At 41.6% G+C, this 24,328-nt stretch overlaps 1 pseudogene; it reads right to left on the reverse strand.

The window, feature by feature from the left end:
* Positions 1–1,110: 1,110 nt before the first annotated feature.
* Positions 1,111–24,009, reverse strand: LOC145049320 (chaperonin 60 subunit alpha 2, chloroplastic-like; annotated as a pseudogene).
* Positions 24,010–24,328: the final 319 nt, after the last annotated feature.

Here is a 24,328-nt window from a genome sequence, read left to right on the forward strand (position 1 = left end):
ATAACCTAAGCAGGCTATCCTACTACTATCTACTCAATACTAGCATGCAATTCTCATAAAAATGAAACACATATATAGCAGGCACATAAGGCATCCTCCCTAGATCCTCAGTCCTATTCTAGCATGTTATTCTACTAAAACTGAAGCTGATAAACATAATATAAACTTTTATGGGTAATTTGGGAGTACTTACTTGAGCTCGGCTGAGCGCATGCACCACAGCCTTTTCTCTTTTTAAGAAAACTCTTTTTCTTTTACCATTTCCTCAGTTTGAGTTCACACACACTCGAAAGCGTTCCCAAATCCCTCAAACACAGGCTCTGATACCAACTTGTAACGACCCCAAATACGACCCAAATTTTTTTTTGTTTTAATATTAATAAAAATCGCAGCATCAACTATCAGATAATAAAACCATAAATCGTATGTCTCAAAATGCCATAGTAAATGTATCAATTTAAAACTCACTACTAGAAAAACAGCCTTTTACGATGCTCATTGCATGTCGTAAAAGGCTCAGAGGACGCACAAATGCGCGTCAAGGAAGACCCTGTCATAAAGAGAGACGACGCGCTTTTGCGCGTCGTCTATAGACGACGCGCAACTACGACGCACGTTTACGACACGCAATGCGTATCAAGGAAGCCCCTGTCATAAAGGAAGACGACACGCATCCGCGTGTCGTAACCTTACGACACGCGTGTTAATGACACGCAATGCGTATCATGAAAACCCCTGTCAAGAAAGGCCATGTCATAAATGAAGATGACACACATTTTTGCGTATCGTAAATGTAAATGTTTAAAAAATATATATATTCATATATTTATTAATTTTTAAATCATAATAGAAATAAAATACCATATACAAAAAATACAATAAATTGCATAAAATTTAATGTCATACAATTCTATTTCTTACAATATATAAATTTGCATTCATCTAATCTACTCTTTGTTTCATACTAACAATTTAAATAAAGAATGCAACACTTGCATTTGTAGCATCTTATCTCTTTCAGCTTGAGCTTTCTTTTCCTCTTCTAACTCCAGAGCTATTCGCTTTCATCAACCCAAACATTCTTATCAATATAGCTCTTGTAAACAGCCCTTAACTGAAAAGCACACCTTCCATTATCGCCATATTTTCCCCATCTTCAAGCTATAAAACCAAAAATGTATTGATTAAATTAAATCAAGAAACTGTCATAAATATATGAAAAAAAAGAAAAAACTTGAATATTTACCTGACTAGCTCAAAATGTTAGCTTCTTATCAATGTGTTCACACATGACATTAGGTTCGAATTTGATTTCCTGAATGACAAGGGTAATTTAGGAAAATATATATATATATATATATATATATATATATATATATATATATATATAGCATTATAAGTAATACAATAGACTAAAAGGCTGACCTCAAACAGTTCTATTTCTTCATCGGGAGCAAAGCCTGTGAGCTCATTTAGCTTTCCCAGCATCTCCATTGGCTTTCCGCTACTCTTCACAAAGAGCATTCCAACATACCTCGATACCATATTAAACCAGATTGAGGTGGTGTTTCTTTTTGAGTTAATGAGTTAAGCACTTAATATGGATAGCTATATATGTCTCTTTCTTTTTTAATTAATCTATGCATAATCACTTAATGCGTTAAGCCAAAAAACCTCACTTAATAAATGAAACATGTTGCATCTTCCTTTTATAAAACCAGACCTATCACAAATTATTGAGGTTGAAGGTGAAAATGCAGGATGATTTTGAAAAAAGGGTGGTCAACAACAAAATATAAGCTTGTGATGATTTTAAAATATTTAAATTAGTCTAATTTCCTATAGTTATTTAAAAGGGGTGAGTGAACAGTTGGGCATATGTCTAATTTTGGTCCCTGTAATACATGATTAGTAAGTAACTTAATCTAGTAAGCTATATCAGTTTTCTTTTTGACTTTTTGACTTAATGTAGAAAGAACGTAGGAAACAGAAACATACAGATGCTATGATGTTGACACCACTTTCTTCATCTGGATCTTCCATTAACTTTTTAATGGATGGAATTTCCTCAAGAAGATGAATATAAGTGGCCCCACCACCAGGCACAATACCCTCATCCATGGCTACATACGTGGCATTTTTTGCATCCTCAATTCTTAGCTTTCGATCTTCTAGTTCCATCTCAGTGTAGGCCCCTACCGATAACCAAAATTCTTTCAATTCATTATATATACATTATTTTAGTCATAATTAATAAATAAACTGATCTTGATAATGGCAACACCACCAGAGAGTTTTGCAATTCGTTCACTGAGCTTTTTGGAAAGATAAGAACTATCTGTTTCAGAAAGATCTTTCTTTATTTGTGAAATTCTTGCTTTGATTTCAGCTTTCATGGATGGATCAGCTACAATAGTTGTGTAATTACTTGTTATAGTTAATTTTTGTGCAATTCCAAGCTGATCAGAGGTTGCATATTCTAGAGATAAACCCAAATCTCCAGATAAAAAATCAGCTCCTATTTTAACATGATAAATGTCAGCAGAAAGGTGGCATAAAATAAGTCTTCAAAATGTAATATATGAAATATTTAAATTGTTACAGAATTACCTGTCATGAGGGCAATATCTTGAAGTAAAGCTTTCTTTCTTTCCCCAACACCAGGACATTTCACAATAGCAACCCTAAGTAAACCTTGATTTTTGTTAACAATTAGGGTTTCAAGAACTGAGATTGAGATATCTTCAGCAAAAATGAGCAAAGGGACACTTAATTGAGTACACTTTTCTAGCAATGGGACAATTTCTTTCACAGATGATATCTTCTGATCTGTTTTCAGGACTTTAGCATTTTCAAATTCCACAGACAACTTGTTCTGATTTGTGACAAAATGAGGACACATGTATCCTTTGTCGATCTGTAGGGAAAGTATTCCTGAATAGACATTAAAATATGAAAATGAAAAAGATAAAAAGAATGTATGAATAAAATATCATAAGATGTATTTCACTTGATACCTTCATTCCTTCTTCAACAATCACAGAAGTTTCACTTGATGAAGAAGATTCAATAGAAATTATTCCATCATGACCGATTTTATCAATGGCTTCAGCAATTAATTTCCAATAAATTCATTATTTCCAGTAGAGATGGAAGCTATGGCTGTGAACAGGAAGAAAAGAATCTTTAGAGTTTAGAGAATCTCATGGAAGAAAACACTAAAATGAAAAGAAATTTACCTTTTATATCATCTCTTTTGCTAACTGGAATCATTTTCTTTTTCAAAACTTTGATCAATTCTTTGAGACAAACAATTTTGATCAATAAGAACATTGACCACAAATCAAATATATCCTAACAGTAAATAGGGGAAGAAAACAAGCATACTAGCAAAGACTAAGACCAGGACCGAGTCGAGAAGTACTAACCATCGTAGATGTCGAGGAGTGTTGGAGGGATTATGGGGAATCAGATAAGGTCGGCGGAGAAGGAAACTTAATAGATGAAGAGGGTGACAGTGGGATTACGAAGAAGCAGCTCCATCGAGCTCACCCTAGCACCGAATTTGAATGGAGAATGCGAAATCTTGCTTGGAAGGTGACGGATTACCGACGTACCATAGCAGAATGAAGACGGAGTACTTCCACGATGAAGAAGTCAACGTTTCAGTTCATGCATCATTATCTTTGTGTTGTGAGAGAGATTACACTAAGATATTGAAAGAGGATGCGATGAAATGATGAGTGGGAATAAACCCTAAAATTGGATCGACAAATTTGCCCCTGAAATTTGGTTTGCTGTGCCACTCTCATTATCTTCGGATGAGCCGCCAGTGATAACCCCGACACCAGAGGACTCTCTGACATCATTTCTACCACTGCTCGTCTCGACGTTAACGATGGCGGAGGGTCGACGATGGCGGAGGGTCGGCGATGGCGGAGGGTCGACGACCATGAAAGAGCACATAGCGGTGGCCGGAGTGCGAGGGGAGTAGTTGGCGGTCGATGTGGGGAGGGGAAAGATGTATCGTCGATTGAGGGATAAAGAATGATGCGTCAAAAAGTGCTTAGGGCAAAGAGGGAAAGAGGGAAGGGAAAGCGGGCTTTTCTAATTTTTGGGTTTTCTTTTCCCGCTAACAACTAAACAACCCGCGTTTCATTAAAAAATATAAAACGACATGTCTAAATGACGCACATTTTATAATAAGCGCCCTCTGTGTTTTTTTTCTGACACTAATTTTAGGGTACGCAAAAATGCGCGTCTGAAATCCTTAAAATTTTTACAAAGTTGACATTATTTTTAGGTTACCCACTTTTGCGTATCAAAAATCAATGCGTATCATAAATTGCGCGTCGTAAAAGGCTGTTTTTCTAGTAGTGACTGAAGTTAATATCATATCAAAATATCTAAATAAAACTCCCAGGAATAAACTGCAACGGTGGTGTGTGCCATGCCATCAATCCGAGCTCTTCCCCTTGCTTGCAGAAGTACCTAAAACCAAAACTGAAACTGTAAGCACAAAGCTTAGTGAGCTCCCCAAACTACCACATACCATACAATAACATCTAAAGCACATTCTGGGCCTTGCCCACTGCATCGGACCAAAAATCCGAACTAACTGGGGCCTTTCCCCCTGCATCGGACCGAAGTCCAGAAACTGCATCGGAACGAAGTCCGGACTAACTGGGGCCTTGCCCCCTACATCAAACCGAAGTCCGACTAACTACATCGGACCGAAGTCCAGACTAACTGGGGCCTTCCCCCTGCATCAGATCAATGTCTGGACTAACTGGCTGAACATGGCATAGCATAATCATAACAACTAGCATAAACACATATACTGCATACTGCATCGGACCGAAGTTCAGAACATATAACACAAAAACATGCTTGAATCACAAAGACATCAAGCACACTAAAGTACTGCATCGGACCGAAGTCCGGAAACTACTGCTAACTAGACGGATTGGCATTGTGGCCGTAGACTCGTTCCTACTGGAAGGAACACTCACCTAAACTGCTGAACTCGACCGATAACCCTCCGACTGCTAACCAAAAACTCTCTGAAATGCTGCTCCTCTAGCTCCCTGAGCAACCAATATGAATAACAACACTTAGATTAACTGTCCTCCCAGGGTCAACTAAGTCAACTTTGGTCAAAGTCCTAGCCAAAGTTAACCTTCCTGATTGACTCTACTCGCCGAGTCCACCCGTCGACTCGTCGAGTTCTTATACTCAGATGACTCCCATAACACGACTCAACTCGTCGAGTCACCTAAGGACTCGTCGAGTTGAACGATCTTAGAATTCTGTGTTGACCAACTCACTGAGTCGTCAATCAACTCATAGATATGAAGCTTAACCAGAAGAGGTTGGGGTTCTACGACCTGACTCACCGAGTCTAAGAATAGACTCGCCGAGTCCAAGGCAATCTTCAACAGACTCGCCGATTTGTTCTTCCAACTCGTCGAGTCCACCCAAGGAACTCGCAGAGTCTCTTCAGTCCTTTATCCATACAGAGGATTTTTAAGCCATGCAGGGGCTCCAAACTTTAGATCCACTCTTCTAGGGCATAACCCCCACGTAAAGTTGAAAACTTCACGTGAAACCAAAGAGTTAAAGGTCCAAATCACTCTAGGGCTAGGGCTTAAGACAAATGGGCTTTAACCACAACTCTTTGACTGATGCTTTATGACATTCCAGACCAACATAGATCTGAAGTAGCAACCTCAGGTCTAAACTCCAAACCCAAAATAGATCTCAAACCTACCAAAATGGCCCCAAATCTCATACATGAATAGATTTAGATGCACAAGAGGGAAGGTAACAGCTTTTTACCTCCACGATGTGCCCAAACTGAAGTAGATTTTGGATCTACACCACTCTCTTGATGCAAGCCCTTTTGATCTTCAAGTTTCTTCCACTAGAAACAACTTCTAAAGCTTCAATCTCCCTCCAAAGGCCTCAAACACACGATCTTAGGGTTTTCTGGTTCTCAAGGCCAATAAGGAGGCCGAGGGAAGGACACAAAATCCTTTAAATAGGGTGCAACCCTCGAGATTAGGGTTTTTCTCATTCCAGCACCAACTCGTCGAGTCCATCTTCCGACTCGGCGAGTTGGTCACTTAATTTGCAACCCGAAACCCGCACCGACTCGGGGAGTAAGTATACCTACTCGTCGAGTCCCTTCTTCAATTTACACTTTAAGCCCTTAACTCAAACTTCTGAAATTTGGGATATTACACACAAAGCATTTATGCTTACAGTGTTATATGTTATGTGTTTAAGGTACTAACGCGGATCGTAGGAAGGCACCGACATGATCCATACACACTGACAGAGGATTGTATTTTCTGATCTTGGGATATGTCTTATTATGATGACATCTGTTGAACATGAGATTTTAGAATATTAAATGAGTTTTATGTTGTTTGAAAAATGAAGAATTGTTTTAAATTTTCACGTCGTTACAAGTTGGTATCAGATCCTTGGTTTGAGGGATTCAGATGCACTTTCGGGCGTGTCTTAGCTCAAACTGAGGATTTGAGAAAGTTTTTCATAAAAAGGAACAATTTTTCTAAAGAGTAAAAGACTTTTGAGAAAAGCAGAAAGGAGCAGTGTGTACGATCAGCCACCGCCGTACGGTGATTTCCCAAAATACCCTTACGTTATGTGCTTTGAGATATTATGTGATATGCTATGCATGCTAGAGTAGGCTAGGTATTCATATCTAGGACTACAGTGGCCTGATTTGCGATGCCGTAGCCTAGGAGATTACAGCTACTATGAGATACTTCGAGAGCGAGTAGGTAGCAGTGAGGAGTTTATGAGTGGCATACTGGAAACACCGGATTAGTGAGCAGTCCAAGTAAGAATCCTTAGGGTACTAAGGAACAAGTAGGGTTGAGTGATCGAATGCGAGGATGCTCGAGTGGGTCTCTGATTCTATTTGTGTTGTGTTTCAGAGACATCATGGTGAGTACGCGCCGCACTAAAGAGAGAGCAGTGGTGACAACGATGAGGAGATTTGCAAGATGATTCATGAGTAGGTAGCTGCGGCCATCCAAGCTGAAATACCAAAGATGTTTGGGTCTATAAAGACCATGCTGATTGAGACCTTTGACGAGTGGTATGCTGCTCTTACTGTTGATGCTGTTGTTGCGGCCACCACAGCCGTCTCCTCTGCCAGGCCGCAGGGGGGTGACACGTTGTTGTACCGAGAGTTTAGCAACACGAAGCCACCAGAGTTTGATGGGACTCAGGATCTGATAGTTGCGAGGAGATGGATCTATGAAACTGAGGGGTGCTTCTACACGTGTTCATGTCCGGAGCATCTGAGGGTACGGTTTGCGCTGAACCAGCTTTGCTTGGGAGCGAAGGACCGGTGGAAGTTCATGAGGGTGGATTTCACTTCTGCAGAGCTTACCGCGGTGACCTGGGAGAGGTTCACCGCTATGTTTCGTGATGAGTATGTTCTTCCGGTGGAAAAGGAATGGTTGGCCCAAGAGTTCTTGACCCTCAAGCATGGTACTGAGTCTGTTATTACGATTACCAAGATGTTTCATGAGAGGGCGATGTTTTTCCCCGAGCATGTGTCTTCTGAGCAGGCACGCACGAGTCGATATCTAAACATACTAAGGAGGTACATTCACGAGTTCATTGCGAACTCGACGTACCGGACATTTTCCAAGCTCTAGGAGAATCCTCAGAAGAGGGAGATCAAGCTCGAGACTCAGGCCAGGGAGGAGGCGGAGTCTCAGGGGAGGCATCAGCGACCGACTCTGTCCAAGCTGACAGCCAAGCGGGCAAAGCCCGCCGATTCGAGACCAGGGAACCATAGGGGCCACACTTTTGGTAAGTGCGGCTAGAGTCATGAGGGGATTTGTCGAGCAGGGTCTTGCTACAATTGTGACAAGGAAGGGCACATGGCTAAGGATTGCCCCAAAGGATTTGCAGTTTGCTTTCACTGCAACCAGACCGGCCACCAGAAGGCCGAGTGTTCATAGCTGTGGGGGTCGACGTAGGGAGCACCACAAGGATCTTCCCCTACTGTTCTACGGGCTACCGAGATTCGGCTAGTGAAGGTCGAGGCACCAAAGGCTCGTGGGAGAGCCTTGCAGTTGACAGCGGAGGAGGTCCGCGGGGTGCCCGACGTCGTGGCTGGTATGTATTCTTTTATCTTTTATTGCTGAGTTTGAGATTTTGTGCTAATATTGTGGTGTGTTTACGTACTTTTCTTGTGAATTTTTTACCTGATTTGGTGTTATTTGACTCGGGTGCGAGTCGATATTTTGTGTCATTAGCGTTTAGTCAGCACATCAGTATCTGACGAGAGGCGTTGAGTCGACCTCTGCGAGTTTCTATAGCTGACGAGCGAGCGTTATATGCTACTGATGTTATTTGAGGATGTATACTTGATATCTTTGGTGTTGAGTTTCTGATAGATCTAGTCTCGATCGTGATGGGGGGGGGGGGCATTTGTGTTATTGTACGCATGGATTGGTTGAGCTGATTTGGAGCTGTTATAGACTGCAAGCGCCAGATGGTGACGATACGAGACCCTAGTGGGGGAGTACTTACGGTGTATGGAGAGGGTACCCGATCGGGGTCAGCTTTTTGTTCGGCTGCCAGAGCGAGACAGAGTTCACAACAGAGCTGTAAATGATTCATAGCCTATGTGATGGACACACGAGTGGCCGCAAAGAGGGCGAGCTTGGTTGATGATGTACCAATAGTGCGTGAGTTCCCGAATGTTTTCCATGAGGAGTTTCTGGGAGTGCCTCCCAAGAGGCAGGTGGAGTTCCGCATTGATTTGGTTTGGGGGGGTAGCGCCTATCGCCTTGCGCCACCAGAGATGCAGGAGATATCTTCACGGCTTCAGGAGCTGTTGGGGAAAGGATTTATCTGGCCGAGTAGCTCACCATAGGGAGCACCAATTCTTTTGGTCAAGAAAAAGGATGGTTCACATCAAATGTGCATTGATTACCGGGAGTGGAATAAGTTGATAGTCAAGAACCGTTATCCATTACCAAGGATTGACCCTGTTCGATCAGTTGCAAGGAGCATCTTGGTTCTCCAAGATTGACTTGAGGTCTGGATATCATCAGATGAGAGTGGGCGATGAGGATATCCAGAAGACGGCAATTAGGACTCGTTATGGGCATTACGAGTTCGTGGTGATGCCTTTTCGGCTCACCAATGCACCGGCATCATTCATGGATCTCATGAACAAAGTGTGCAGGCCGATGTTATATCGATCGGTGATCGTGTTCATCAACGATATACTAGTGTACTCAAGATCCAGAGAGCAGGATGAGGAGCATTTGAGAGAGATTCTTGGAGTTTTGAGATCAAAGAGGCTTTACGCTAAATTCTCCAAGTGTGATTTCTGGTTACGAGAGGTCCAGTTCTTAGGGGATCTCGTCAACCAGAATGGGATATTGGTCGATCCGTCCAAGATTGAGGCTGTGATGAGATGGGAGGTGCTGAGATCCCCCACTGAGATCAGGAGCTTTCTGGGATTGGCCGGCTACTATCGGAGATTTATCAAGGATTTCTCCAAGATTGTCGTTCCTCTAACCAGGTTGACCCGGAAGGGCATGACTTTTAGTTGGGGTCTAAAGCAGCAGGCTTCATTTGAGGCGCTTCGCCAAAGATTATGCAAAGCCCCGGTGTTAGCCCTTCCAGATGTGATGACGAGAATTTCAATTTTTTTTTTCATTTTTCAACATAATAAAAATCATATATTATTCCCTAATCTCATGTTATCAAATGTCATCACAATAAACATATCCCAGAATCTCAAGAAAACATAATCTTTTGTCAGTGTGTACAAATCATGCCGGTGCCTTCCCGTGATCGTCGCTAGTACTTGAAATACATAACACATATCACGATAAGCATAAATGCTTAGTGAGTTCCCCAACATACCACATACAACACATATTAGCCATTTGAGGCTATAACTCTGTATGAACCTCTGGTTAATGTGTCTCAGTGGGACCCTCCAGTCCCCTAACTCTGTGGACCCTTTGGTCCTAACTCTGTGGACCTTCCGGTCCTAACTCTATAAACTTTGAGTCATACATAGCATAAATCACATAGAAATCACATCATACAAAAGCATACAAGATACTTTGTCATATAACTCTAATTACCACACTAGGTAACGTATAATGAGAAGACTCACCTTGGGAAATCTCAAACAGTCTCGAACTCGGAATACTGATCTAGCCTCCGCCTAATCACATTAATAAATTACTCTAAATCAATAACGGCTCTCAAGGCACAACAAGTCTCTTACTATAACTTCTAGAAGGGTAAAAGACCATTCTACCCCTCTACTGGTCCAAGGGTCCACTGGTTGATTAAACCCTAAAAGTCAATTGAATTCAAAAGTCCACACTAACCAGACTCGTCGAGTTCATGTGACTACTTGGCAAGTCCATACGAGTACTTAGATTCCTCCCAAGGTCTCACTCGACTTACTGAGTCACTCACCTAACTCGTCGGGTCACCAATGGTCACGAATCGCGGACAACCTGATCCGAATCGTCGAGTCGACCTATGGACACGGCGAGTTTCCCCCATGCTCATGCTCAATCGACCCTCTGAGGTCAGATCTGCTTCACCAACCTATAGATCTGGCCTCCTAGAACCCAAAAGTCACATAAAGGTTCGACCTTTAGGTCCATGCATCACACTATCAACTCTATATGCTAAAATAACCCTCAATATGATAACCTAGGCTCCAAACTCATAAAGGATTGCATAAAGCTGAAGGATACAGACTCTCTGGACCTCTCATGGTCCAGATCTGATAATATTGTCACAAGGGGACATCACAAACACTAGATCTCTACTAAAAAATGAAGAGAAGAAACCCTAGATTCATGAATTCTATTACCTAAATGAAGGTAGGCATGAATCCATACCTCCCACAGCAGCTCAAATCGAAATGATGGTAGATTTGAGTCCCTCAAGTCAGCCTAGCCGGAAATCCATCCTTCCCCTTGCAAAAACACACCAAAGAATGATGAATTAGCCATTCTCTTGCTCTATAAGAGCTCTTTCCGCTCTCTAGGGTTTCTTAGGGGTGTTGTGGCCGTAAATGAAGGCCCTAAGGGCCTTTAAATAGGCTCCAAACCCGGGCAATTAGGGTTTTCTTTGTCAGCACCGACTCCTTGAGTCCGATCATTAAATGTGTCAAAGGATCCCGACCCTACTCGACGAGTTGAAGCACCAACTCGTCGAGTCCCTCCAAAAATCCAAAAAAGAATATTTAAAGTAACATACCCGTAAATTTGGATGTTACAATTCTCTCCCACTAGCATTAGACTTCACCCTCGAAGTCTTTGACCGTAAATAACTATGGATGTTGCCCCTCATATCCGAGTCCGTCTCCTAATATCCTTTACGATGCTACCACTAGACCTGAACCAGAGGCACCTCCTTGTTCCTTAGAACCTTGACCTTCCGATCCAAGATCGTGATCGGCCTCTCAACGTAGTTCTGATGGGTTCTTAGCATTCTAACACTTCCTAAGTGTACATGCAAACCTAATAAACCTTGGATCTATGTTTGTCTAAGATTCATGCAAAATTGATTTCCAAGGTTCATGATTGTATCTAGCATACATGGGGAACATTTTAAATTAAATGAAGGATAAAATAACATACCTTGTTGATTTTGATTCCTTAAAACCTTGTGAGCCTAGCACCCTAAGTGCGATGCCTCAAATGCTTCACATAACACCAAATGCTATGGAGTAAACTTGGAGAGAAAGTATAACACTCAAAAATCGGCTCTAGGCCTCAAGTATGCATGTATAGCCGATTTTGGGAGATGTCACATGGTGTATATAGTGTGTTGCATTAGGTAAAACCCTAATGTAACATGGCTCTTCATTTCCATGATCCATGGATTAACTCCATGGAGCATCCTATGGCTGGAACCCAACTTGATAATCCATGGAGCCTCTTAGCCCACTATATAAGTTATGGATGATTTACATAATCAACCCATATATTTAATTAGTTATCTTTTGATCACTCAATTAATTCTAAATTAATTCTTGATCAAACTAATTAAAAAATATTATTAATACATCAAAACTTATAATATATTAATAAACAATAAGTGTTATTTCTCTCATTTAGTTTATCCAATGCATGGTGCCATGCAACCCAAATGGACCATGCCGGGTTGGGTCAAGTACATACTAGAAATAGTTATGGACTTAGACACCTTATCCAATAGTCTCCCACTTGGATAAGTCCAATAACTATATCTGCAAGTATGACTTCAGGAACTGATCGACAATCATAGCTCTTTCAAGGTCTCTCAGAACTGAGAAAATGATGATACACCATTTAAGATAAGTGATCGTATAATCCTCTGTTCTAGATATCAGCCGAACAAATACATGGAACAAAGTCTTTCTTATTGTCCAGCAGTTTTTTTCCCGATTTCCGATTTGTTTGACAAAGAACTTAATTGAACACATCAACTTAGTTCTGACCTGGCCCGGTACATAGGTCAAAATAGTCATCAAGGGGCCCAGATATCAAATTCTAATCCAAGAAGGAACAGATAAACATCGACTCATATGCTTGTTCTACTACTTGGTAAATTACACATAAAAGTACGTTTTATAACATCGAATTTCCAATGTATTTTCGTACAGTCAATGCATAACCAACTCATAGGAAACAAATCATATCTCTAGGTTTGAAGACTTATATGATGTTACCGTCTCACGATCACTCGAGATAGATTCCATGAAGTGATACCAGTGAGCGTGGGTTGATTCCAATACTCAGAACTTATGAGTACTCATGAAGTGTTGTCCTAAAACTTGACACCTACAACCAACTTCATGACAGTCTTAGTTCATAGCTACTTCCAAAATATGACCGATTGTGGAAAATTTGAGTAATATGTAAAACAAAACATAATATTCTGGAGGTCAAAACATGCAAAAGAAATTCTAGTAAAGTTTGACAGAAGATAGCAACACTTTACTCATAAATAAACACAACTTTTATTCATCATCAAATGTCAATTACACTTTACAAATTTCCAAAGTTATCTAACTACTAAAACTAATATCATCCATTAGCCCTATGCTCCGAGCATGCTGAAGATGCTTAACTCGACTTAGTCCCTCCATGACTTGATCCGCTGGGTTCTCAATTGATGATACCCTCTTTGCCACGAGGATTACTTCTTCTATGCGATGTCTGATAAAGTGATATTTTCTGTCGATGTGTCTGGATCTCCCGTGATTCCTTGGTTCTTTAGCTAAAACAACAGCACTTTCACTATCACATAAATTTTCCATAGGCTCCTTTATAGTCAGTAGAACCCCAAGGTCTCTAATGAAGTTCTACAGCCATATTGCCTCTTTTGTTGCCTCGCTCGCTGCTATATACTCTGATTCACAAGTGGAATCAGCCACTGTCTACTGCTTGGAACTCTTCCAAGTGATTGCACCTCCGTTTAGGGTAAATATCTAGCCTGACTGAGAGCAGAAACTATCCCTATCAGTCTGGAAGCCAGCATCACTATACCCTACAACTCTCAAGTCATCACTCTCACCGAGGGTAAGGACCCAGTCCTTAGTCCTCCGTAGGTACTTGAGGATATTCTTTACCGCAGTCTAGTGTGCCTTGCCAGGGTTCCCCTGATACTTGCTAACCATGCTCAAAGCAAAGGCTACATCAGGTCGAGTACATGTCATAGCATACATGATCGATCCTACAGCCGAAGCATATGGTACTCGACTCATTTCTGCTATCTCAGCCTCAATACTCGGGCTTTGAGTCTTACTCAATCTGGCAATACACTCAAATAGGTACTCTGACTAAGTCTAATTAGTCTTTTACTCTTGTCTCTCAAGATCGTTATCCCTAGAATATAGGCAGCTTCACCTATGCCCATCATAGAGAAACTCTTCCCAAGCCAGGACTTAACTTCCTGCAGACTTGGGATGTGATTTCTTATGAGTAGTATGTCATCCACACACAATACCAAAAAGCTAACTATACTCCCACAAGCCTTGACATATACACAAGATTCATCTTCACTCCTAGAAAAACCAAACTCTTTAACTTTCTCATCAAAGCAAAGATTCCATCTGCGAGGTGCTTGCTTTAATCCCTAAATGGATTTATCAAGCTTACACACTCTATTAGGGTACTCTGTATTGGCAACACCCTCTGGCTGACTAATGTAAACATCCTCAGCCAACTTTCCATTAAGGAAAGCGGTTTTCACATCAATTTTCCATATTTCATAGTCATGAAATGCAGCTATGGCTAACATAACCCTAATAGACTTAATCTTGGCTATTGGAAAAAAGGTCTCATCATAATCAACTCCTGAAGTTTGAGAGAATCCCTTTGCAACCTAGTCGTGCCTTATAAGTGTGTACATTACCATCCATGTCGGTCTTCTTCTTGAAGATCCGTTTGCACCCTACAGTCTTACGACGTAGTACATTCTCAACCAAGTTCCAAACTTGATTGTCATATATGGACTGTATCTCGCTACCCATTGCCTCTTTCCACTTGGCTGACTCAGGGCCTGCCATCGCTTCCGCGTAACTGTTAGGTTCATCCAGCCCTACTAGTGTCTCATCACTAATAAGTGTATCACCTTTCGCAGTAATATGGAATCCATAGTAATGTTCAGGTGCATTCCTAACTCTCGTGGAATGCCTCAGAGGTACAGACTCGTCAATTGGTTCAACAGGAGTTTCCACCTCCTGTTGAGTGCTAGGGTTTGAAGTTCCTTCACCACTTGACTCTTGAATTTCTTCAAGGTCAACTTGCCTCCCACTGTTTCCTTGGCTTATGAACTCTCTTTCTCGAAAGACAACCCTCCTAGCTACAAAGACCACATTCTCACTAGGTCTGTGGAAGAGGTAACCAAAGGATTTCTATGGGTAGCCGATGAAAATACACCTCTCACTTCGAATTTCGAGCTTATCATGAGTCTCGCGTCTCACGAAAGCCTTGCAACCCCAAATCTTGATGTGGTCTAGTTTGGGTACTTTACCAGTCCGCATCTCATGAGGAGTTTTGTCAACTTTCTTTGTAGGGACTAGATTAAGGATATGGGCGGCAGTCTCTAAGTCATATCCCCAAAATGAGATTGGAAGAGAAGCTCAACTCATCATGGAACGAACCATATCCAACAAGATTCGATTATGCCTCTCAGCTACACCATTCAACTACGGTGTCTTGGGTGGTGTCAATTGTGAGACAATCCCACATTCCCTAAGATAGTCGAGGAACTCTGAGCTAAGATACTCACCACCTCGATCGAATCGAAGCATCTTAATGTTCCTGCCCAATTGATTCTCGACTTCCTGTTTAGACTCTTTAAACCTTTCAAAAGTCTCTGGCTTATGCTTGATTAAGTAGACATATCCATATCTACTGTAATCATCAGTAAAGGTCAAATAATGACGATTAGCATCCCTTGTGGCATGTTTGAAGGGACCACACACATCCATGCATAGGAGATCCAACAAACCTTCACCCCTCACACAAGAAGCAATGAAGGGAGACTTTGTCATTTTTCCAAGTAAGCATGATTCACAACTATCATCTGACTTTAGATTAATGATTCCAAGACCTCATCCTTTTGGAGTTGGCCTATACGTTTCTTGCTTATATGTCCAAGACAACAATTCCATAATGATGCTTTATCCAAGTTAATATCATTTACAGAATCAATACACAATACATTATTTCCTAAGTTATCTACAACAGATACAGTTTCATACACACCATCACAAGGTAATGCTTTAAAATAAAGAACATTATTAAAGAAGCATTAATAGAACCAACTTCATTATCAAATGAAAAGTTAAAACCTTGTTTATACAATGCATGAAAGGAAACAATATTTCTTGCCATTTTTGGCGAGTAAAAACATTTATTCAAATCTAATCTAAACCCACTACTTAGCGATAAAGTATAAACTCCAATCTTGGTGACAGGTAAAGATTTCCTATTCCCCATGATCAAGTTTATTCTCCATGCTGCACATTCTCACTTCTTCTGAGTCCCTGCAAATCAGAACAGATATGCATACCGCAACCGGTATCAAGGACCCAAGATTTAGAATAGGGTGAGTTATTAGATAAGATAGTGTAAATACCTGCATGTTTGGGTTTAACTTTCCCATCCTTCACATCTTGTTGGTACTTTGGGTAGTTCCGCTTCCAATGTGCCTTTTCATGGCAATATAAGCATTCAGCCTCTTTTGGGTCAGTAGAAGGAGTGACGAAACCTTTCTTGGTTCCATTTGAAGAGGAGCCTTCAAGGGTCTTACCCTTGGTACCCTTCGAGGGACTCTTCCTCTTCTTACCCTTCCCTTTCCCGATTGGCAAGACAGGGGCCTTTGAAAAGTTCATTGAATCTCAAAGAATCTAGAAATTTCTAAGAACCAATCAAAAGCCTAATATTTAATATTTCGGTTTTCGTGGTGGAAATTGGTGAATCGTCATTCACCTACCTTTCAAATATGTTATAGCTTGGATTACGGCATACCTCTTCTAAGTTATAATATATTGTGATTGGGTCCTAGCCTTAATATTACATTTGGGTGTTTTATTAAGGATTCTCTCAATATCTAAACTAATCTTTTCCTTTTCTTTCAGATGTCTTCAAACAATGCTGCTTCTGACTCTAACCCTAATGGCTCCTTTACCCTTATGAACTTGTGTGGGAAAGTAACTTTTGATGGCTCCAACTTCAATGAGTGGATCAGAAACATCAGGATGATTACCCGCTACGAGGACAAAGAATATGTCCTTGACAAGGAGCTTAAGGAGATTGATGTGACCACTGCAACTCCTCAGGAGATCGCTGACTTTCAGGCACATGAAAGGGATGCTACGAAAGTGGCATGCATCATGATGGCCACGATGACAGCTGAACTCCAAAAGTCTTATGAGGATTTCTACCCTTATGAAATGCACCAAGATCTGATGGAAAGATACCATCAAAGTGCACGAAAAGAAAGGTATGAAATCATTAGCTCCATGATAACAACCATGATGAAGGACAGGGAATCCGACACGAGCCACATGCAGAAAATGCAAAGGTATGTGGATCGATTGCTGAAGTTTAATGTGAACTTCCCTGACGTGCTTGCAATAGATATCATTTTGCACTCCTTACCATCGTGCTATGATCAATTCCGCATGACATATCACATGAATAAGGAAGAGGTCACACTCAGCAAACTTCAGGGACTTCTCAACACCGCAGAAACAGGTCTTAAGAGGAAGTCAGTTGTTAACACTCCTACTCCAAACTCTACTCCGGTTTTGGCAATTGGGAAAATTCGAGGGAAGAAGAGAAAGAGCTCTTCTAAGGGTACCAAGGCTCGGACCCTTGATGGCTCTTCTTCAAGTAGAACCAAGAAAGGTTTCGTCACTCCTTCTTCTGACCCAAAAGAGGCTGAATGCTTCTATTGCCATGAAAAATCACACTGGAAGCGGAACTACCTAAAATACCAGCAAGATGTGAAGGATGGGAAAGTTAAACCCAACCATGCAGGTATTTACACTATCATTTCTAATAACTCATCCCATTCTAAATCTTGGGTCCTTGATACCGGTTGTGGTATTCATATTTGTTGTGACTTGCAGGGACTGAGAAGAAGTGAGAATGTGGAGCAAGGAAGAATAAACTTAATCATGGGGAATAGGAAAGCTTTACCTGTCACCAAGATTGGAGTTTATACTTTATCGCTAAGTAGTGGGTTTAGTTTAGATTTGAATAAGTGTTGTTATTCGCCAGAAATGGCAAGAAATATTATTTCCTTTCATGCATTGTATAAACAAGGTTTCACCTTTTCATTTAATAATGAAGTTGGTTCGATTAATGCTTTCTTTAATAATGTTCTTTATTTTAAAGCATTACCTTGTGATGGCGTGTATGAAACAGTATCTGTGGTTGATAACTTAGGAAATAATGTATTGTGTATTGATTCTGTTAATAATAACTTGGATAAAGCATCATTATGGCATTGTCGTCTTGGACATATAAGCAAGAAACGCATAGGCCAACTCCAAAAGGATGGAGTCTTGGAGTAATTTGACCTAAAGTCAGATGATAGTTGCGAATCATGCTTACTTGGAAAAATGACAAAGTCACCCTTCACAGGCTCGTGTGAGAGGGGTGAAGGTTTGTTGGACCTTGTACACACGGATGTGTGTGGACCATTCAAACATGCCACAAGGGATGCTAATCGTTATTATTTGACTTTTACTGATGATTACAGTAGATATGGATATGTCTACTGTTGGACCTTGTACACACGGATGTGTGTGGACCATTCAAACATGCCACAAGGGATGCTAATCGTTATTATTTGACTTTTACTGATGATTACAGTAGATATGGATATGTCTACTTGATCAAGCATAAGTCAGAGACTTTCGAAAGGTTTAAGGAATTTAAACAGGAAGTCGAGAATCAATTGGGCAGGAACATTAAGATGCTTCAATCCGATCGTGGTGGTGAGTATCTTAGTTCAGAGTTCCTTGACTATCTAAGGGAATGTGGGATAGTCTCACAATTGACACCTCCCAGGACACCACAGTTGAATGGTATGGCTGAGAGGCGTAATCGAACCTTGTTGGATATGGTTCGTTCCATGATGAGTCGAGCTTCGCTACCAATCTCATTCTGGGGGTATGCCTTAGAGACTGCCGCCCATATCCTTAATCTAGTCCCTACAAAGAAAGTTGCCAAAACTCCTCACGAGATGTGGACTGGTAAAGTGCCTAAACTAGACCATATCAAGATTTGGGGTTGCGAGGCTTTCATGAGACGCGAGACTCATGATAAGCTCGAACCCCGAAGCGAGAGGTGTATTTTCATCGGCTACCCACACCAATCCTTTGGTTACCTCTTCTACAGACGTAGTGAAAATGTGGTCTTTGTAGCTATGAGGGCTTTCTTTAGAGAGAGAGAGAGAGAGAGTTCATAAGCCAAGGAAACAGTGGGAGGCAAGTTGATCTTGAAGAAATTCAAGAGTCAAGCGGTGAAGGAACTTCAAACCCTAGCACTCAACTTGAGGAGGAAACTCCTGTTGAGCCAATTGACAAGTCTGTACCTCTGAGGTGGTCCATAAGGGTTAGGAATGCTCCTGAGCATTACTATGGATTCCACATTACTGTAGAAGGTGATACACTTATCAGTGATGAGACACTGATAGGTCTGGATGAACCTAGCAGTTACGTGGAAGCCATGGCAGGCCCTGAGTCAGCCAAGTGGAAAGAGGCAATGGACAGCGAAATAAAGTCCATGTATGACAATCAAGTTTGGAACTTGGTTGAGAATGTACCAGGTCGTAAGACAGTTTGGTGCATATGGGTGTTCAAGAAGAAGACCGACATGGATGGTGAATTACACACTTATAAGGCTAGACTGGTTGCAAAGGGCTTCTCTCAAATTCCTGGAGTGGACTATGATGAGACCTTTTCTCCAGTAGCCAAGATTAAGTCTATTCGGGTTCTGTTGGCCATAGCTGCATTTCATGACTATGAAATATGGCAAATGGATGTCAAAACCACTTTCCATAATGGAAAGTTGGTTGAAGATGTTTACATGAGTCAGCTAGAGGGTTTTGTCAGCAACGAGTACCCTAATAGAGAGTGTAAGCTTGAGAAATCCATTTATGGATTGAAGCAAGCACCTCGCAGATGGAATCTTTGCTTTGATGAAAAGGTCAAGGAATTTGGCTTCTCTAGGAGTGAAGATGAGTCTTGCGTGTATGTCAAGGCTAGTGGGATTATAGTTAGCTTTTTGGTGTTGTATGTGGATGACATACTACTCATAGGATATGGCATCCTAACCCTGCATGAAGTTAAGTCCTGGCTTGGGAAGTGTTTCTCTATGAAGGACCTAGGAGAAGCTGCCTATATTCTAAGGATAAGGATCTTGAGAGATCGGAGTAAAAGACTAATTGGACTTAGTCAGAGTACCTACTTGGATAAGGTGCTGAAGAGATTCAGCATGCAAGACTCCAAGAAAGGAGAGTTACCCATCCAGAGTAACACCAGATTGAGTAAGACACAAAGCCCTAGCACTGAGGCTGAGATAGCAGAAATGAGTCGAATACCTTATGCATCGGCTGTAGGATCGATCATGTATGCTATGACGTGTACTCGACCTGATGTAGCCTTTTCCCTGAGCATGGTTAGCAGGTATCAGGCGAACCCTGGCAAGGCACACTGGACTGCGGTAAAAGAATATCCTCAAGTACCTACGGAGGACTAAGGATTGGGTCCTTACCCTCGGTGGGAGTAATGACTTATGAGTTGTAGGGTATAGTGATGCTAGTTTCCAGACTGATGCAGATAATTTCCACTCTCAGTCGGGCTGGGTCTTTACCCTAAATGGAGGAGCAATTTCTTGGAAGAGTTCCAAGCAAGAGACAGTGGCTGATTCAACTTGTGAATTAGAGTATATTGCAGCTAGCGAGGCGGCAAAGGAGGCGATATGGCTGAAGAACTTCATTGGAGACCTTGGAGTTGTACCAGCTATTAAAGAGCCAATGGAAATTTTCTGTGATAGTGAAAGTGCTGTTGCCTTAGCCAAGGAACCAAGGGATCACGGGAGATCCAGACACATCAACAGAAAATACCATTTTATCAAACATCGGATAGAAGAAGGACTCCTCATGGCAAAGAGGGTATCATCGGATGAGATCCCAACAGATCCCCTCACGAAGGGATTGACTCGGTTTAAGCATCTCCAGCATGCTCGGAGTATAGGGCTGAAGGATGATATTAGATTTAGTAGTTAGATAACCTTGAAATTTGTAAAGTGTAATTGACATTAGATGATGAATAAAAAGTGTTTTATTTATGAGTAAAGTGTTGCTATCTCTTGTCGATCGTTTACTATATTTCTTTTGCATGTTTTGACTTCCAGAATAATTTTGTTGGGTATAACATATTATTCAAACCTCCACAGTCGGTCATATGTCGGAAGTAGGTATGAATCAAGACTGTCATGATTGGTTGCAGAGGTCTAAGGTGTTGGACAAGGCTACAACAATCATGAGTGCTCATAAGTTCTGAGCATTGGACTCAACCCACGCTCACTGGAATCACTTCATGGAATTCTATCTCGTGTGATCGTGAGACGGTAATATCATATAAGTCTTCAAACCTAGAGATATGATTTGTTACTTACAAGTTGGTTATGCATTGATTGTACGAAAACGCATCGGTAACTCGATGTTATAAAACGTGCTTTTATGTATAATTAAATGAGTGGTAGAACAAACATATGAGTCGAAGTTTATCTGTTCCTTCTTGGATTAGAAGCTGATATCTAGGCCCCTCGATGATTTTGTTTTGACCTATGTACCAGGCCCGGTCAGAACTAAGTTGATGTGTTCAATTAAGTTCTTTGTCAAACAAATCGGAAATCGAGAAACAAACTGTTGGACAATAAGTAAGACATTGTTCCATGTATTTGTCCGGCTGATATCTAGAATAGAGGATTATATGATCACTTATCTTAAATGGCATATCAACATCTTCTCAGTTCCGAGAGACCTTGAAAGTGCTACGATTGCCGGTCGGTTCCTGAAGTACTGGAGTTATAGTTATTAGACTTATCCAAGTGGGAGACTGTTGGATAAGGTGTCTAAGTCCATAACTATTTCTGGTCAGTACTTGACCCAACCCGGCATGGTCCATTTGGGTTGCATGGCACCATCCAATTGGATAGACTAAATCAGAGGAATAACACTTGGAGATTATTAATATCTTATAATTTCTAATATATTAATAATATTATTTAATTAGTTTGATCAAAGAATTAATTTGGAATTAATTAAGTGATCAAAAGTTAACTAATTAACTATATGGGTTGATTATGTAAATCATTCATATCTTGTATAGTGGGCTAAGAGGCTCCATGGATTATCAAGTTGGGTTCTACCCATAAGATGCTCCATGGATGCTCCATGGGAGTTACAAACACGGTTCATGGAAATGAAGAGTCATGACACATTAGGGTTTACATGGTGTAACCCTATATGTGTCAACACTATATAAGGATCCCATTCTCCACCAAAATCGGCTACACATAAGAAACTAGAGGGCTAGGCCAATTTCACGAAGTGTGTATTCTCTCAAAAGTCTTTCCAAGGGCATTTGGTGTTGTGTGAAGCATTTGAGGAATCACACTTGGGGTGCTAGGCTCACAAGGTTTCAAGGAACATAAGCAACAACAAGGTAAGTTATTCTATCTTTCATTCAGTTAGAAATTGTTCCCCATGTATGCTAGATAGGAATATAACCTTGGAATTCAAATTTGCATGATAATTAGACAAACATAGATCCAAGGTTATTAGGGTTGCATGTACACTTAGGAAGTGTTAGAATGCTCAAAACCATCAGACATACGCCAAGAAACCCATACAACCCTACTGTAAACTCTGCCTCGCTCTAGCGGCGGAACGTAAAGCTGATTTGGTTCTAGTACCCTCTCCGTACACCGTGAGCACTCCCCCACTAGGGTCTTGTATAGTCACCAACTGATGCTCGCAATCCTTAACAGCTCTGAATCGACTCAACCAATCCATGCCCATAATAACACAAAAATATCTCATTGCAATCGGTACTAGATCTATCAGGAACTCAACACCGAAGATCTCGAGTACACATCCTCGAATCATATCAGTCTCATATACCGCTTGATCGTCGGCTATAGAAACTCGTAGAGGTCAACTCAACGCCTCTCGTCGTCGGGCGTTGCATAATATAAGCATAAATACTCAAACTCAGCAAAAAAATAAAAGAATACATACTAGCAACAACGTCGGGCGTTGCACGGACCTCCTCCACTGTCAACTGGAAGGCTCTTCCGCGAGCCTTCGATGCCTCGATCTTCGCCGGTCGAATCTCGGTAGCTCGTATGGTAGCAGGGGCAGATCGCTGTGGTGCTCCTTGCGCCTCCCTCGCAGCTGTGGACACTCGGCCTTCCGATGGCCAGTCTGATTGCAGTTAAAGAAAACTACAAATCCCTTGGGGAAATCCTTAGCCATGTTCCCCTCCTTGCCACATTTGTAGTCTGACCCTGCTCGATAAATTCCCTCATGACACTTGCCGCACTTACCATAAGTGCGGCCCCTCTGGTTTTCTGGTCTCGAATCGGCGGGCTTTGCCTGCTTGGCGGCCGGCTGGGACTGAGCCGGTCGCTACTCCCTCCCCTGAGACTCCGCCTCCTCCCTGGCCTGAGTCTCGAGCACGATCTCCCTCTTCCGAGCATTCGCCTGAAGATCGGCGAATGTCCAGTACGTCGAGTTCACCACAAACTCAAGAATGTCCCTCCTCAATACACTCAGATATTGACTCACGCGTGCCTGCTCAGGGTAGAACATCGCCCTCTTGATAAACATCCTGGTAATCGTAGTAACAGACTCAGTACCCTGCTTGAGGTTCAAGAACTCCTAGGCTAACCATTCCCATTCCCCCGGGGGAACATACTCATCACGAAACATAGCGGTGAACCTCTCCTAGGTCACCGCAGTAAGCTCTGCAGAAGTTAAATCCACTGTTACGAACTCCCACCAGTCCTTCGCTCCCAAGCGAAGCTTGTTCAGCGCGAACCGTACCCTCAGATGCTCCGGACATGAAATCGCGTAGAAGCATCCCTTAATGTCGGAGAACCATCTCATCGCAGCTATCAGATCATGAGTCCCATGAAACTCTGTTGGCTTCGTGTTGCTGAACTCTCGGTACAGCAACGAGTCACCCTCATGTGGCCTGGCAGCAGTGATGGCTGTAGCATCAGTAAGAGCAGTGTACCGCTCATCAAAAGTCTTGATCAACGTGGTCTTTATTGACCCAAACATCTCCGATATCTCAGCTCGTATGGCCGCAACCACCTCCTCATGAATCATCCTGCGGATCTCCTCATTGCTGACACCGTTCCTCTCTGGAGTGTGGTGCGTACTCACCATGATGTCTCTGAAATATGACAAAAAAAAATCATAGACTCGCTCGAGTATACTCACAATCAATACTCCACCCTACTTTTTCCTTAGCATCCTAAGGATTTTTACTTGGACTGCTCACGGATACGGTGTTTCTAGTAGTATGGGCCCTATACTACCTTCCACAACGCATCGATATTCACCCCACTCCTCCTAGGATCCCAAATCACAAGTACTATATATCTCGCGAAACACAGGTCACTGACTGATTGTATACACGGCTCTGCTCTGCTTGTCTCAAAATCATTTACTCTTTTGTTTTTAAAAAAATTGTTTATTTATGAAA

The sequence above is a fragment of the Lactuca serriola genome, chromosome 5, assembly GCF_051521515.1.
Source record: "Lactuca serriola cultivar US96UC23 chromosome 5, Lser_US96UC23_V15, whole genome shotgun sequence".
Taxonomy (NCBI): Eukaryota; Viridiplantae; Streptophyta; class Magnoliopsida; order Asterales; family Asteraceae; genus Lactuca; species Lactuca serriola.